Source organism: Phocoena phocoena, chromosome 16, assembly GCF_963924675.1.
Source record: "Phocoena phocoena chromosome 16, mPhoPho1.1, whole genome shotgun sequence".
Classification (NCBI taxonomy): Eukaryota; Metazoa; Chordata; class Mammalia; order Artiodactyla; family Phocoenidae; genus Phocoena; species Phocoena phocoena.
Genome location: NC_089234.1, coordinates 51,280,403 through 51,296,838, shown reverse-complemented (window position 1 = coordinate 51,296,838; position 16,436 = coordinate 51,280,403). Strand labels below are relative to the sequence as shown.

At 39.3% G+C, this 16,436-nt stretch overlaps 1 pseudogene; it reads right to left on the bottom strand.

Moving 5' to 3' along the window:
- Positions 1 to 3,790: 3,790 nt before the first annotated feature.
- Positions 3,791 to 16,436, bottom strand: part of LOC136136039 (serine/threonine-protein kinase MARK2-like) — a 54,001-nt pseudogene continuing 41,355 nt past the window's right edge.

Sequence of the window (16,436 nt, the reverse complement as noted above, 5' to 3'; positions counted from 1 at the left end):
GGACAGAGTGGGACTAAACCCTGTTAAAAGATCAAGAGGTCATACATTTCCCATCCTTGGGGCAAGGGAAACATTGCACATGCGCAGAAAGGCTCCTTGGCGGTCAAAAGGAGGGGGCACCACCCCATAATATGTGATGCTAAGGCCGTCCCATAGGCCTCTGGGCTGTAATCCAGCTTGGAAAAAAGTTGCCCACGCATGTTGGGGAGGGTCCTAGGGCAGGGCAGGTGCGGAAAAAGAAACCAGATTATTGGCCAAAGGTAAACAAAGACCCGGAAGAACTGCCCTATATAAGTGACTTAACGGCCTCTTTACTGCCCTCCTCCTCATTAGGGAGGACGCCCACAGCCTTTCTCTCCAGGTGTGCATCTCTGCCTTGCCTCCATCTTAACTAAACAAACTGTTTCTCTGTGTGCTCTCCCACTTGTTGTGCTATGTCTCTGATAATAAACTTTGTACCTGTTTTTACAGTTTTGCCTCCGTGAGAAATGCATTTTTCACTGGGGACGAGAGCCAGGGGGTGTGGTGGCTAGGAATCCTAGTTTTCATCCAGGCTACCCAGGTTCCATTCCTGCACAGGGAATTAAGACCTTGCTTCACGCCACCACTCACAGCTGCCCCTCTGAGATCAGTTTGTTTTCTATATCTGTGAGTTTGTTTCTGTTTTGCTATATACATTCGATTGTTTTATTTTTTAGATTCCACATATAAGTGATAACATAACTGTATTCGTCTCTCTCTGTCTGATTTATATAATCATTATTTTGTAATAACGTTAAATGGAGTATAATCTATAAAAATACTGAGTTACTATGTTGAACACCCAAAGCTAATATCATGCTGTAAATCAACTATACTTTAAAAAAAATTTACACAAGAAAAAAAAAAAAAGAGAGACAGTCTCTCCTGGCAAAGGTCTTGGGAAAAAGCCAAACCTCCTGAATTTAAAATTGGAATGTCTACATCGAACCCCCTCTTCACCCTAGAGAAGCATCAGAAAAAAATTGCCAATCCTGCCTGTGAAAAGGGAGGACAATTTTCTCTTGACATGGCTTCTTTCCTTCTTTCAGGTTGAGTAAATGATCCTTTTCTGTACAAGGAATGTCATCATGCTAGACTAAGGAGATTAATGCAAGTCTTAAATGAGAGTGATATGCTTCTTCTTCATTGACCAGGTCTGGCTGGGGAAATGAATTGCTGCCAATTTTTTGCACAAGAGAAATTGTTGCTCTTACTAGAATTACTCAATTGAATCAGAGGTTTGCTCTCATTAACTCCTCAGTGATTGCTACTATAAGAAGTGTTTGATTTTTGGCAACTTTTGCTGTAGGAAACAAAATCTCAAACTGGTTCCAAGAGGAAGGAATTTAATTACAAATACCCACATGAAAGATGTGACTCTCTTGGACATTTAAGAACAGAAACACTGCAGGAGGAACTTGAACACCTGTAACTGGTAGGAGCGTCTAGACATGGGGTAGCTCTACAGGCACCTCAGTAGCAAAAGGAGTCACAGGGTTTCTGTTGAAGTAACTAGCCATGAACAAGAACACAGTTATACTTGCATGTCTGTTTCTTTCCAGTCTGCTAATCACTCACATGTTTTTAATATTTCTTAAATTAAATTCTCTAGACCTGCTGGTCTAGAGCTGTGCTACTTAAAATTTAATATGAATATGGATCATCTGGGAATCTTGGTAAAATGCAGATTGATTCAGGAGGTATTGGATAGAGCCTGAGATTTTGCATTTCTAATTAATTACCTGGTGATGCCAAAGATGCTTGTTCACAGATCATGGTTTGGGTGCAAGGTAGAGAATCTTACCAAGTCAGGCAATAAGTGTACTAGGCCAGTTTAAGGGCCTGACTGCCCTTAGATCATGTGCCTATGATCTGTCCAATCACTTGGGACCAGGGTTTGGGGATAATTTCCTCATTGTATCAAATATACAGAGACTGTGAGAGGGGAAGTTCACCAAGGAAGGGACTGGGATTAGGCTGACACTCTAAATTATGCCTCCTATAAGCAGTTACTTTCCACTGAGTATTGATTTTAATTCAGGAACTTCATCTACTGCTGAGTATCATCATAGAAGATCAAAAGAGAGTCAGACACTCAGAGCCTCCCTACTCACATTACCTCTTGCTTTAACTTTAAGATATGAAGAAGTGACCTCATTTTCCTATAGCCTACTTACAGTGGGGAGAATTGTACTCACTAGGAATTTCGCTAAAAATGTATCTCTCTTAAAAGCAACAACCTTGGTAACTGGCATGTATTATCAAAATCTGTGGTCTCATATACTGTTTTCTGCATGTTGTGGAAAAATCTAGAAACTGGGATTTTTAATGCAAATTCTCTATCCTGAAAATGGAGTTATCATCCTAGAATACACCCCTCATCTAATCACTGTCATTGATGATTCACCTTCAGGGTTCTTCAGAATCTGATCTCAACTTACCTTTCTGTGTCATCTCCTACCACTTTGCCACATGTCATACCCTGTGTCATCCCTATGTCATAACCAATTATTACCTACTTCAGAGAACATCTGAGACTCTGTGATTTTACTACAGCTCTTTTTACCTAAAATGTGATTCCTTGTACGTTTGCAATTCATATCTCTGCTCATCTTCTAATCATTCCACTCACGGTTAGTTTATTATTTTCTTTGTTCCAACAGCCATCAGTAGGTACCCTAAAATAGCACTTAGTACAGTATATTTGTTTATGCATGCCTACTATGAAAATTATTTTAAATATTGTATCTTCATAGATGAGCAATATTTTATTGAATGAATGAAGAGAATGAAGGAATCAGCTGGTCTTCAGAAGGAGAGATGGAGATGCAGTGGTTAGGGGCATCTGGGGAGGTGAAAATGGGGAAAAAAACAAGCAAATAACAAGGTAAGCCATAGACAAGAAACACACTACACACCCAGTGAATGGACTCATACAGGTATTTCTGCCATTTGCTTCTCACTTGACTCTATGCTGGGACTGTTCATTTTCAGCAAGTTAGAATGATTTTTAAATCCTGAATTCACAGCTGCTAGAATATTCACTTCTCCTAAATGAAACCACTCTTTTCATAATCCAGGATTCTGGTGCTACAACAGCCGCTGAATTGAAAGTCAGCACCAAAAGGTGACCCATGGAAATGGCAGGGAAAGTAAATCAAATATCAAATAAAGCCAATTCCTTCACTCTCCCCAGCTGATTACTGTTCTTTAGAAGATAAAATATTTAATCCATCCTAGAGCTATGGAATCCAGGGGCTCTTATTACTAAATAGCTTTATTGCAACAGGTTAGATGTGTTCATCTTAGCACTTTATAACTTTGCCTGGAAAACATTTATACTCATGAGGTCATCTGGCTAAGCTTTCTTGGCTTATATTTATCCCAGAGAAAAGAAATTTATTTTTCTTTGCAGAAGTAGCTCAGTGCTTTCCTGTTTTCTCATGCCATCCTTGATTTTAAATGATTACAGTTTTAACCATCTGATCCAGAGATTTTATATCTTATGCTTCCCTTTTGCTCTAGAGGGCATGATGTGAATGTATTTACTATGTAAGATGTAGTCTATTATTATAAAGAACGGTTTACTTTAGTCAGCTCAAAGAAATGCTAATAGACATTATGAGTTAATAGCGGGGGGGGGGGGGGGAGAGGGAGAGAGAGAGAGAGAGAGAGAGATGTGTGTTGTGTTTCCATTTGGATGGTTTGTCTTTATTTCAGTAGACCAATCTCCTCTCCCCTGCAAAAATGGAAGAAAAGACAGAGAAAGTCACAGGAAGAGGAGAAGTGCCAGAGGGGGAAATACACTAGTCCACACGGGGGGCAGAGCAGCTATAGCCAGCCTACTTCTCCTCTTATCTCTCTGGTGGGTCGTGGCAGCCTTTTCAAGCTTAAACTCCATGGTGATGTTAGAGGCAACGTTTCTAAAGGCCATGGAAATGCTTGATATCCACTTAAGTCAAACATATTGAGAGACCTCAGTGGCACTTTGCACACCACCATCTTCCACTGCATGTAGTCCTTTTGGCCCTGGGAACTATGCATGTACAGCAGCAAGTACTGGGCTGGCCAAAAAGTTCGTTCGGGTTTGTCCGTAAGATGTTACGAACACGCGAACGAACTTTTTGGCCAGCCCAATATTTTTTTTTTGTTTAGCTCACACTGGCAGCTGTTTGCATACAGGACCTTGCACATCTCCCAGCAGACTCCATGTGCTTGTGATACTTCATACTCCATGTAAAGTAGAGTGGGCACCACTTAGCCTCTTGAAATTCTTTTATCATTGCTTCTGCTGCCCACCAGGTGAAGTTTGAGTCTCCACTAGTTCTTCTGGCCCTGACTGTTGCCAGAGGGAGAGGCTCGGGTCTCCCCACAGGGCAAATTCTGCTGGTTGTGTATATGTCAGAGCTGTTCAGCTTGGAAGGAATTTCCTGTCTGGGGCTCCACCACTGTGGGAAGCCACAGGGACACGGTGACGGGGCAGTGCCGAGGCACCTCGCCATTGCTGTCTGTGAGGCAGCACCCAGAGGCTTGGCTGGGCTGTACCAAGGCTGTCATGGGTTTCTAGTGCAGGCAGGGCAAAGGCTGGGTCAATTGCAGCAGATGCAGAAGCTGGTGGAGGCCCCAGAACCTAGCCTGGTCAGGCTCTTTTCTTTCTGGTGGAAGCTGGCCCTCTCCAAAAATGGGGAATTCCTGTTTTGATTTCGGCTGGTGGAGAGGTCACTCTGCGTAGGGAACAGGAGTTATTTTCTTCTTTGCCAAGACCATCAGAGAGGTGGCAGGCAAGTTGACTGTGCTGCTAGCATTTTGTTCTGGTTCCTGGCCATCTGAAGGCTGCTGATTTTCTACACTGCTACTCTGAGTATTCTGAGAATTAGAGATGGAAATGGCAGGACCAGCATTCTTGCTGACACCCCACTGGTTGGGGTTGACAGAGACTATTCTGTACCTTGTGAGATGGGAAAGGACTGCTGCTGTTGATCAGATTAGGTAAAGGCTGGGGCCTCAGGGCGATAGTACAGCCCTCCAATTCTATGCTCTTGTGTCCCAGGAGCTGATGGGCGGCCATCACCTCGAACTTCTGGCCCATCAGTGAGTACTTGATCTCTTCTTGTGTGTAACCTATTGACACCATCAACTCTGGGGGGTCTTTGTAGTCAGAGAGCGGTTCCACATAAGGCTTTAGTTCATCGTTATGACCCAAATTTATCCATGAATCTTTCATAATTTGATCAAAAGTGCCTCTCTTGCTGGGAGTGCTTCTCTTGGTGGAACTGAGAATGAGAAATTTCTTGAGCAGGTTTTCACACTCCATGGACAAGTAGAAGGGAATATGGTATATTTCACTCAGTAACTTCTCCCATGGCTTCTTGAGATAAGAAGGCAGGGATCAGATGACCCCTGCGTATAGGACGACTCTCAGCCTCCACACCTCCCACACGGGTCTATCTTAAATTTTTCCCTGGAGTAGTTCTGGGGCAGCAAAATTCCTGCCACAGAAGTTACGTAGCTGGTTGCCAAAGGTGAATTTGTTGCTGAAACCAGAGTCTACAATCTTGATGTCCATGTCAGCATCCAAGAGCAGGTTTTCTGCCTTTCAGTCTCTATAAACAACCCACTTCTGTTGGCAGCACTGCACAACAGATACTATCTGGTGGAATTTTCTTCAAGCCTCTTTTCCTTTCATGTGCCATGAGCTACTAGGTAATCAAACGCATCTCTTCCACTAGCATATTCCATGATGAGGTAGAGTGTTTTCTCAGTCTTGAGATTAAATAGCTTTTCCTCTCTTGGTGAAAATAAACCCTGAATTTTCTAAAGTTTAGTACTGAGATTCATACTCACTGTCAATTCACTCTCAGAAATACATAACTTGAAGTTATATAAAAATAGAGCCTAGGAATTTCAATATTTATCTTGAAGTGGCAGATTTATAATCCACATAAGAAAGTGCTTAATTTCCCTCTAGTTAATTGTATCCAATAGTTTTTAGAGGATTTGCTAGGTACACAAACAATCACCATTGGTGGTAGTGTAAACTGGTGTAAATATCTTTCAGTGGGGATTTCACAGCATCTATGAAATTAAAACATGCATGTGCTTTTAACTTACAGTTCCATTTTTATAAATCTATTATACTTATATGGACACATATGGAAATGCTTATATGGACACAAAGATATGTGTGCAGGGGTGATCACAGCAGCATTATTTATAATAATGAAAAATATTTATAATGATGAAGAACATGAGCTAAGATGAATGTCCATCCATAGAGAGATGACAAATTATCCACGGTACATTCATACTTTGCTTAATGGATTCCTATCATTTTGCTCATCCAGATAACTTTTATCCTTGTGATATTTGTTTAGAGATGTGGAGAGACCATTACTGAAACCACACCCAGTTCCTGCTCCCAACAATGTGGTTTAAGATGGAAATTGGCATATTTTAATTTCTCTGTCTGTAGGCCAACAATTACCCAATGTTCCAGACTTGGGTAATTGAACAAGGATGTGACAGTCATAATTCCCCGGACTTTTACATACAGTTGATTGAGCCAGAGATGGATACCTAACCCAAGCTGAATCAGTTAAAGTCATGCCATAGATTTTTTTTGAAGTGGAAATAAAAAAGGGAACCTGGGAATTTTCTGGTAGCCTCATTCCCCTTCCTGTAGAAATTATTAGCTTTGCAATGAGAGAGACAATCCAGCTGACAATATGCAAGAATCTGAGTTTAGAGAAGAGTGTACAAAATTTTGATTTCAGGAAATATTGAGGCCCAGCTCCACCTTCTGATACTATAGTTTAATTATTTAATCCTTCTTTGCAATACATGAACCAATAATTTTTGTTTTGATGTTATATTGGTGAGTAAAAAGGCACATTTCATAACAACATGAATAATTTGGTATAATTTTTATAAACCCTACACCTTATTTGTATATGAATCTAAAAATCATCATATAAGACACAGAGCAAAGTGTTGACAGTGATTTACCCTTGTAGTGGGCAAAAAGAGAGGGAAACACTTTTGTTTTTACATTGTATACTTTTATACTGACTAGCATTTTAACAGTTAACTCTATTAGTTTTATAGTTGAAAAATAATTTTTAAATCCCATCAACTAAAAACTTCGAGGAAGAGTATATGAAGAAAAACGAACAAGTGCCTCGCACCACTCACTCTTGAATATTCTGATGCCGAGGGCACCTGCATTCACTGGTTTCACACTGAAGCCAGTAGAGAATCGTAATTGCTTGTGATAGAAAGCCAAAGTTGTGGAGTGTTTTCCCAACTCACAAATGCCTAATTTATGAACATCTGGCAGGTAAAGAGAAAGCTGCTAGCCCAGGCTAACTTGCCAGGAGACAGCACAGCAGAGTGAGAAATGCTTCAGGTTTGCATTTTGAATTGTGACCCTCTGTTTACTAGCTAACGAAGTGAGTTATTTAGCCTTTCTGCACCTCTGTTCCTCACCAATAAAATGTGCTAACAGTGATTCTTAACTCATAAGATTGCTATGAAGTTTAGCAGAAATAGTGCATGACAAAGCCTGGCACATACAATGCACTCTCTCTATGCAAATGTTAGCCATCCGCGTTATAGAAGGCAGAATGTCCTCTAGATGCTCAAGATTTCACTGCATCTCTGTATTTTTTCTCTAATGCAAAGCTTGGTATCTGTTACCAGGTACAGACAGCAAATCCCTTGGAATAATGATTTTCCTGTCATGGTGACAAATTTCGACATGTTTGAATCAATTTCTTCAGAATTAATTCTTGTCCCACATATCTGCACATCATTTGACTGGAGTACAGCTACACTTAAATTTATTAAGTTCATCACAATAAAAGCAGAGAGGTTGTTTTACTTCATCTTTGCCATTTCAAAAGTTCTAAGATTCATGTTTTTTTTTCACATAGTACAAATTCCTGAAGTCTGATATCCCTTCAAATCAATGGACTCTTTCAATATGCACCATCCAGGCAGCAGGCCAGGAGCTACTTGGGAGGTAGGGTGTTATTGCCTGAAATGTGCAGGCTTGGCCATAGCCATCCATTGTATTATGGCTCTATGTATTATTTACATTGCTAATACTAGATGCGTTGAGTTTAGTTGCCTTTTAAAATGTCCTCAAAAATAATACACTATGACTAAGCAGTGAAACAGACGATATCGTATATTCAAAGAATAGAGCAGCATGATATATATTAGAACTCTATATCTAAATACATCTAAAATAAAATTTCTAGGGCTTCCCTGGTGGTGCAGTGGTTAAGAATCCGCCTGCCAATGCCAGGGAACCGGGTTCCAGCCCTGGTCCAGGAAGATCCCACATGCCGTGGAGCAGCTAAGCCCGTGCGCCACAACTACTGAGCCTGCACTCCAGAGCCCATAAGGCACAACTACTGAGCCCACAGGCCACAGCTACTGAAGCCTACGTGCCTAGAGCCTGTGCTCCAAACAAGAGAAGCCACCGCAATGAGAATCCCACGCACTGCAACAAAGAGTAGCCCCTGCTCGCCGCAACTAGAGAAAGCCCTCTCACAGCAATTAAGACACAACACAGCCAAAAGCGAAAAAATAAATAAATAAATTTATATTTAAAAAATAAATTAAATTTCTATGTCAGAAAGTATTGTGTTGGAAGTTGACTATACTTTATCTTCCTTTGTTGTTCATAAAATAATAACACTATTATAGATTTTAACTTAAATTCAAATAAATATACTAATCCACATCAAGAAATATGTGGGCTTCTTCACTCTCGGGATTTCCCACTTTACTCTGGCCCACTGTCCTCCAGTGCAGTATCTGCTGACTACAGGCTATATGCCAGGTCTATTGATGGGTACTGTTTTTCTTCCACCAGGGGTCAAAAAGCTTTTCCCACCGCATTCTATCCAAAATAAAGACCTTTCTCCAACAATCATTTGCAGTGGCTGTACTTTCACTTCTAATCCCTATACTTTTGCTGCCATTATGAGCAAACAGATTCAGTGACTGAGCCGGAGTCTGCTTTTGATACAGAGGCCTTTACAAGTGGACCCTGCCACTGAGACAATCGATTCCTGAGGAAAAATACATTTACTTGTAGAAAGGATGCAACTTATTATGAACTGTAAAGTTCATCTAGTTCTCAGATATCTATTAAACTCACAATGTAGATGCAGTGCTAATGTCAAATCTCTAGTATTTGAGATAATATCAGTTTGGACACATATGGTCAAAGAAAGCACATAGGAAAGAACTGAACAGTACTGCCCCTGGCTTCTGTCACTGAGAAAAGGAGAACACACAGGACCACTCAGAATTGCCATAGAATTTTGGTTGTACTAAAAATACAGATATGAGAGTCAGGAAATTTGGGTCATCAAGGAGGAAAGTGGGAGTTTTCAGGGAGAAACAGAGATTTTCTTATTGGAAAACCCATTATAATTGGAGAGGAAGCCAAAAATTTCCAAGAGATAAACCTTAAAGATGCATGAAGCTCCTAGGAGATGCAACAGTGGCTCTGTCTTCCATACACAGAACTTTCCCAACTCAAAAAGCCCCCTGTGTATCTTTAACTCAGGGATCACTTTTAGCAGTGGGAGACATTCACATTATGAAAGGTAGGTGCGTGGGGATGAGACACACTGAAGGCACCACAGCCTTAAGCCACCATCTCATGTGTATCCTTTGACGTCATCTCTTTGAAGAAACTGTCATATGGGAACATTTGCTATTTAAAATGTTCCTTTTTTATTTCTGCCCCACTCTAACTTTTTCCTTGGTGTTGTTTAGTTGAATTTCCACAGTTAAATGCAACTACGCTATAATCCAATTAAGGCCATATTTCTGAATCAGAACTCTCAGGATATCACGGGAAGGTTCACTGCATACCTTAATACCCTGGTAATTTTATTCCCTGCCACATTGGGGATTAATGAGATATTTATGGAGAAAACATTAGAATGTGCCATGCATGATATTGAGTTTTTGAGGAAATATGATTTAAGTTTCAAAGAGCTTATAACCAGGCTTTGTAACTGATGCTTTTTTAAAGGGAGTTCTAACTGGGTAGGAACAGCACACTTGAGGAAGCTCACGTGAGCCTACCGTCTTCACATTCAGGTACATCTGAAAATGGATTCAAATTCTTGAATTTCTTATATTTAGGTCAGGCCCTTGCTCTCACACTAAAATTTTGTCTTTCCTTCTTCCTATCACCCAATACCTAACAGAAAACCTTTGGAATATCTTTGACCATGCATGTAATAGATTTTCAAATTTTATTTGTTGATTAAACAAATAAATGCATGAGCAAGTGAACACATGGGTGAATAAACAATGAATCAAAAAGTTGATTTTCTGACTTAATTTAATATCTACTCTTAGTTCTAAGCATTGATGAGCAGAGTTCTAATGACACCATTGTGGTCAATAGGTGACATCTTTCTCCCTTTATCTCTGAAATGCAGTCACACCCTCCCCCTCAAGCTTCCAGGACCCTCCTTTTTTAAAGCTCTGTCTCCAGGAAATTGACAAATCAAGCCACTCTCCTGATTAGCTGGACCTTCCACCTTGTTTCACTGGCTTTTGGATAAACATGACTTAGCAGCTTTCCCTACAAAAAGAAGACTTGTTGAATGACTAAATCTGACTAAATCAATATCTTCTCCCTCCTACTCTCTTTCCTTTTTTGCCTTCCACACCCCCTATCTTTCATCTTTCTCCTAATTCCTCAATATGGTGCCTCATCCTGCTTCTGACTTTTCAACTATAACCTCATTATTTGCTTACTGATTAAATCATGCACTTCCTCAGCAACTTCTTCCTGAATTCTGTGGATGTCTTTTAGATTCTCCTAAATCTCTTCACCACATTTCAAAGTCTACTTCTGTATATATACTGTGTTACATATGAACTTGAACTTATGCCATGAAAGAACAGTAAAGCTTTGCCATTCGTTTCACTGCTTGTTTTTATTCCACTGTTTTCACTTCGCTGGGGTAATGCCCAACTCTCAAGGGGAGGTCACTGCCAGGGGAAAACTGCTGGGCAGTTAATGTCTAACTCTGTACCTGAAGCCTGAAGTGTACATTCAGGGCATTAATTATATTCACAGTGTGCAATCAACCTCATTACGGGAAGTGACTGCTAAATGGGTACAGGGTTTCCATTTAGGAAGAAAAAGAAGTTCTGGAGCTAGATAACAGTGAATGTGTTTTAGGCAAAAGTTTGTCTTGAAAAAGAGCAAGGTAAAGTGGGAGTGGAGAGGCTTGAGATCTAATCCCTCATTTCCAAGAGTGAGATCTGCCCTTGTGTTTAAGACACTTCTCGAGGCTTAATTTCACGCTCTATAAAATGAGATAATAATATCAAAACTATAGGCTTGTGATGATAAAACCAAATTATGTATGTGTACGTGTGTGTGTCACATCACAAAATAGGACATTTAATACGTATCAGTGTATTTCAACTACTGGTCTCCGTACCTGAAACCCTCTACCCATTTAGCAGTTATTTCCCATAATGAGGTTGGTTGCACACTGTGAATATAATTAATACCCTGAATGTACACTTCAGAATGAATAAAATGGTAAATTATCTGTTATTTGTATTTTACCACAATAAAAAACCATACAGACACACACACACACGTTTATAATCTTCCTCTTCCCAATGTTCTTCATAACTCCCTTTACTTAAAAGTTATGTCAATAATTACAGAGTCCAGGATAAAACAGCTAAGCTGGTTTTATTAAGTTAAAATATTGTGTACTATTTTCTTTTTATTTTTTCCATTTTTGCTTTACCTGGTCAAATACAGATTTTATGGCAGAGGGACAGAGACAGTATTATCACGTATCAAAAACTGCACTTCACAGGGGGACTGCAACTTTAAAACACTAAAGTTTTTCACCATCGGAATGTGGTTTCTCAGAGAGAAATGCACAATTTGCACAAAGAATTTCCTGGTATTTTATTTTGTCTGTTGGGTATCAAATGAATCTTGGGGCTTTCACTTGAGTTTCCACTTGACAAGCCCTTGACAGGACACTGATGACTTCCAAATCTCTTTTCCAGCCCACACCTCCCTCCTGAGCACTAGACCATATATCCAGCTGTCTACTGGACATCACCTTGATACTCCTCAGACACTTTAAACTTAACTTGTCCAAAGCTGTAGTCATTATTTTGCACTCTCAGACCTGCTGCTGCTTCTGTATTTTTTATTTTGCTGAAAGACATAACTATCCACTAAGATGTCCAAACAAGATGTCTAGGCATCATTCCCAAATTTTCCTCTCCCACCTACGTCTTATCAATCATCACATTCTTTAGAGTCTATCATAGCATCTCTCAAGGTCTATTTCAAAGGATCTGCCTATGTACACCTACACATCCATGCACATGCAAAGCCTTCTATTTTGGTTGCTTAGCATGACACATTCAGCTATCCATTTGCTACAGTAAATGGATTTCTGTAGTCACAGAATCTCAGCCAAAAGAAAACTTGGGAAAATAAATCAACAGAAGATAAAGAAAAATGCATCATTTACCTGGAGACTTTACTACAAATTTTAATTCTCTGACTTTTTTGTTCTTGTGATGTCAATGCACATTTAAATGATGAGGAATATTTCATAATGATAAAATGGTCAACTCAAGAAGATGACATAAAAAATTATATCTTTTATATCACATGAATCAAAAATTAAAGTGATTAAAAATTGGCAATTCTGTCATCATTTTTGAAGATGTAACACTTCTCTCTTTCCACTGATAGAACAACTAGATAAAATATCAGCAAAGACATAGATGACAAAAGAGATATGAAAAAAGAAGCTAAGAAAAGACTTTATGGCACGAAATGGAAAGATGTAAAATTTTCTTTTTGGGCAGGCAACATGATTTTTTATATAGAGAAACCTAAGACATTGACAAAACAATTATTTGAATAAGTGAATTTAATAATGTCAGAGAACTCAAGGTTCATTTACAAAAGTAAATATCTGTGCTTATATATTATCTGTGAAGAAATGGAAAATCAAACTAAAAATTTCATTCTCTTTATATCACCAACAATCTAAACTAAGAAATGTATTTAACACAAGATATGTGAAGATATGTAGTTGCAGTGTACTGAAAGCTACAAATACTACTGAGAAATAATAAAGAACTAAGTAATGAAAAGATATCCTGCTTGGAAGTCAATATTGTAAGATATTGATTGTCCCCAAATTAGTCTATTGGCATTATGTAATTTCATGCCATATTTATAACAACGTTTTATTGTAGCATTTGGTTAGCTAATTCTAAAATTAATACAGATATGAAAATGACATACATAGATCTACAAATCCAAGAAATTCAATGAATTCTAATATAATAAACTCAGAGATTCATATAAAGATACATTATAATCAAAGTAGCTAAAGCCAAAGACAAGAAAGAATCTTAAAAGCAGCAAGGGAAAAAGAAGCAACTTATCAAGCACAAGAGATCCTCAGTAAGGTTAACAGCAAATTTCATCAGAAACCATGGAGGCAGGAAGGCAGTATGATGACATAATATGTTGAAAGAAAAAAACTGTCAAGAAATAATTCTATATCTGGAAAATTTATCCTTCAAAAATGAAGGAGAAATTAAAATATTCTAGGCAAACAAACAAACAAACAAACCCTGAGGGTGTTTATTAACCTGCCCTATAGGAAATCCTAAAGGGAGTCCTTCAGATTCTAAAGAAAGGACACTAGATAGTAATCTGAAGCCAGATGAAGAAATACAAATTGACAGTAAAGGTAAATACATGGGCAATATAAAAGCCAATATCACTGTATTTTTTCTAACTCCAGTTTTTATTTTTCACACAAGTGCATAAAACTAAATATAAATCTATGTTTGGGGAATATAATATATAAAAGGGCCTTTATCCAAAGAAGATATAAAAATGCACAATAATCACAAGAAATGATACTAAACATCAATAGTTTTTAGGAAGATGCAAATCAAAACCACAAAGAGATATCACTTCATACCTACTAAGATACCCATAATTTAAAAAAATAAAAAACAACAAGTGTTGGTGAGGATGTACAGAAATTGGAACACTTGTACATTGCCAATGGGAATCTAACATGCTAGGTCAGCTGTGGAAAAGAATTTGGCAGTTCTTCAGAGAGCTAAATATGGAATTACCATATGGCCCATGGTTCTTGGCAATTTCATGAGAGTGTTCTGAGACCTTCACATTTTGGAACTCATTTCTGCTTAATGATTTAAATTATCTATTACTTTAAAGTAATATATGTTTATTTTCTTTTAGTAACAAGTTTTTGATTTTTCCTATATTTGGCAAATCTACAGAGAAGAAAAGTCAAATCCACAGAGAAGAAAAGTCAAATCCCATGGATTTGAAATGAAGGAATAGCCAGATACTAAGAATCATCTGTAAGTGATCAGGTGGTGAAGCCTGGGCTGTAAAGGTCTATGAACAGATATTCACAGTCTGTTATTCCATTGGACCTTTTCCTCTCCATCATAAAGACTAATTTAAGCCATTATCATCTCATGCCTGGAATGTTGCCAACATACTTCTGTTCTCCCTACCGTCTGGTTCACCTTCCTCCATTCTATCTTTAATATTGCATCAAAAAGTATCTTTCTGAAAAATAACTCTGATCATGTCACTTCCTTGCATCATACCTATTCATATATCTCCTGAAATAAGACTAACACTCAGTGTTTTAGCATGACAGTAAAAGCCTTCTACGACCTGATCCATCACAGAATTATCTACATAGTTGGTGCTTAGTAAATAAAAACTTACTCAATGGATGATCAGTGGTTTCTACCAAGGAAATTAAAAGAAAAAGCAAGCATAATGGTGGGAATAAATTCCTTTACTTCATACATATTTTCTGAGCATCATCTCTATGAAGGAGATTGAGAGGAGAAAATAGAAGATTATCAAACCTCAAATATGTGCTTTTTCTGCCATATCTCTTGCCCCAACCTTTAGGAATCTGAGAATCTAGCAGGGAACACAAGGCTTGTACAAAAACTGCCAAGTGCTTGGGACTTGATAAATGTGCTAAGGCAACTCAGTAGGAGAAGATTCCATTTTCACCTTGGGGACTCAGAGAAGGCCACAGATATTTGATCTGGGCCTTGATGAAGGAGTATGGCAGGTGGGAAGAGACAGATCTCCAGACCCTGGGGCATCTCAGGCATGTGAATTTCAGGGAAGAGGCACATGTTGTCACGCTGCTTGACTCTAGTGCAGGGCGTGTGAGACCAGTACATTGGAACATCAGGATGGCTGGCTTTGGAGGGTTTAATTGCTAGTAAGAGAAAGTATAAGTGGAGCTTTCTCAATGAATACCCCTGAATCCCCAGCTAACTTTCCACAAAGCCTGAACCCTGGCTGCTTTCCCTCCTAACCTGCCCTCCCTACCTGTAATTCATTCAGACTCACTCTCTGCTCCTGCAACCCAGCAGGACCCTGTGGGGCTCCTGAGCACAAAAGCCTTTCTGTGTCCCCCACTTCTTGATTACAGGAAATAGGTTTCATTCATCCTCCAGGACCTTCCATGAGTTCCAATGAGCAGGTTCAAACAGTTGCTACTTAGGGAAGGGAGGGGGATGCAGAGACAAGAGGAACAGTCAAAAGAAACAATAGTGCAGCCTTGGGGCAGGGCCCTGGTTCGCTCAAGGGATATACATAACAATATCTTTAAGCTGTTTTGCAGATACAGAAACCCCCACCAGGTGGGAGAAGTTAAATGTATGCTGCCTACCAGCACGTAGACCTCAGGCCACCAGTTGGAACCAGAAGGTTGATGATGCTGACTCCCACTTACCTCACCACCAAGCAGCCAGAAGAATGGACACGAGCTGATCACGCCCTCTTCGAACCATTACTATGAAACTCTTCACTACCCCCTCCAAGTTGGGACATCTTCTCCAGTTTTGAGGGCATTAGCCTGTTGTGGCCTCTTTTGCCTGGCAAAGCAATAAAGCTATTCTTTTCTACTTCACCCAAAACTCCATCTCTGAGATTTAATTCCATGTTGGGGAACAGAGGCCAGATTCAGCTTCACTCCCTCTCCATGCTTCTGCCCTCCAACCCCATGACAGCAGGCTTTAGTCAGCTTTTTGTTACCAGAGGAAACTGATTTCCAAAACCATTCTTCATGTTGCTTTATACTTCCCTAAGCCTGGGTTTTCTCCCCAGCAGGCTAGGAAACAGAAAAAAGGAACACCAGCCTAAAAAAAGGTCTGCATTCTAATCATTGCTCTTGTACATACGTGACCCTGGGCAGATTACTTAACGTTTCTGAGCCATCTGTAAAATGGTGATAACAATTCTTATCTTAAAGAGATGCCATGAGGGTAAAATAAAATGTTTAAGCCTT